Source organism: Aotus nancymaae, unplaced genomic scaffold (assembly GCF_030222135.1).
Source record: "Aotus nancymaae isolate 86718 unplaced genomic scaffold, 86718_ANA_hifiasm-v0.15.2.pri h1tg000001l, whole genome shotgun sequence".
Classification (NCBI taxonomy): Eukaryota; Metazoa; Chordata; class Mammalia; order Primates; family Aotidae; genus Aotus; species Aotus nancymaae.
In genome coordinates this window covers 12634251-12636316 of record NW_026988412.1, presented here as the reverse complement: position 1 = coordinate 12636316, position 2066 = coordinate 12634251, and positions in this window count along the sequence as shown.

The window sequence follows — 2066 nt, the reverse complement described above, 5'->3', positions numbered from 1 at the left end:
TGCTCTCCATGGCAGAGCTCTTCCTGTGGATCTGTGGGTGCTCCCTCTGTAGCCAAAAGAAACACGACTTGGCTAGGCATAGCGACTTGTCCTGTGTGTTCCCTCTAGGAAGTGCTCAGTGATGGTGATGTTGCCACTGCTGCCTCAGGGAGATGAGCCCCTGGACATGGCCCAGGTGACCAGCTACCTGGTGGAGTAGAAGCTGCTGTGGCCGCTCCGACAGCTGTCCAGGGCCAACATGCTGGCCGAGTTCTACCAGCTCAGATGCCGCCTGCTGCAGGGTCTCTGGGAGTGTGAGTACTGCCCTGGGTTGTGCCACCCTCCTCCCTGAGAGCCCCCTGCCCCATAGGCACAGCAGCAGGGCCATGCAGGGGCAGGTACTGTGGGGGCAGAGGGAAGCCTGCAGAGGCTCATGGCATCACAGTGCCAGGCCCAGAGCTTATTTGTCTTCCCAAGGTCCTATGGGACTAGGGCTGAGGTGGCACATCCTGCTTTTCTCCAGATTATAAGGCCTAGCCCAGCAGTGCAGCCAAGGGCGGTGCTGGGATGACCTCCTGGGCTCCTGGGGAGCTTGCATGTGGCTCAGGTGAGTCTGTGAACCTCTGTGGACCCAACTTCCTCCACTGTGAAATGCAGGTAACCACGTGGCTCACTCACATGGGGAAGGGGCATGTACAGTTCTTAATGCATGAGGGAGCCCCTCATGTCCATGGGGGAGCCAGGGTACCCAGGCTTGGCAAGGAGCAGTTTATCTGTGTGGGACTCACACGGAGGCCTACAACTCCCTAGAAGCGTGGGTGTAGTCAGGTCTAAGCAGCATGCTGATCTTGTAGAAAACAGCCTGGTCTTCAAGTGCTGTGTGTGTGACCATGGGCTTCTCTGTGCCCCTCAGCTCTGACAGCTGACCACAGGGCTGGTAGTGCCTCCCTTGGGATGCTGGCCCTGGCCATCAGGTGTCTCACTGTGCACGATGGATGGTGCTTTCCCACCACTGGCACGAGCACCCCCAAGGCACAGCTCAGGGGCAGTGCTGGCTGGACTGGTCAGACCTGCTCCTTCACAGGACTTCTCTTCCCTACCCTGAACAGGGCAGGTCTGCAGGACACTGCTGTCATGTTTGAGGGAGCCATTGGCCATCCACTTAAACAGTCAATTTTTTTCCCCCCACAGTAGCTTCCTTGAGATTAAATGAATGACTTGTATGTTTTTTTTTTTTTTTTTTGAGACTAGATCTCACTCTGTTGTCATGGTTGGAGTGCAGTGGTGCGATCTTGGCTCCCTGCACCCTTGACCTCCTGGGTTCAGGTGATCCTCCTGCCTCAGCCCCACAAAGTGCTGGGACGGCTTAGCACCACCGTGCCTGGCCGATGTGTGAATTTTAAGTGCACGATTCAGTGACTTCTAGTTTATTCAGAGTTGTGCATGCCTCACCACAATCAATTTTAAAACATTATCATCCTCAAAAGAAACCCTGCAGCTACCAGTCTGCCTGCTCTGGACATCTGATGTAAACAGAAGTATGACTATGTGGCCTCTGAGCCAGGCTTTGTTACTTAGCACAGCAATTTTGTAGCAGGTCTGGGGACTCCATTCCTTGTTAGGGCTGAATTGGGCCATAGCCCTTCAGCTCATGTCATCCTGAAGCAGGTGAGGGATCACTGGGTCTCTGGCTGCTACACCAGGGGAGGGGGACTCCTGGCCTCAGGGCAGGCTAAGCCAGGGCTCTAGGTATTGGGATGCCCAGCAGGCATTGGGCTCCCACTACGGTGGGTGATGCTGGCTCCACTCACCCTGCCTTTGGGGCTGCTTCTTCCCAGACCATGCCCTAGTGGCCTGGGCCCCAACAAGTGGTGACTTTTGACAGCCGGGTGTGGGACCTCAGTGCCCAGTATGGCAGCATCCTGCTGGCCCAAGACTGTGCTCACAACACATTCTCCCTGATGCTGAGTCGGACAGGCTCGGGCTCACAGCGCTGATTGTGGAGCTGAACCACCTGACCTTCATCTTCTACCCCAGCCTGCAGGTAAGGAGGAAAGGCCTGAGCTTCCCCTGGAGGCCTGTGCCTG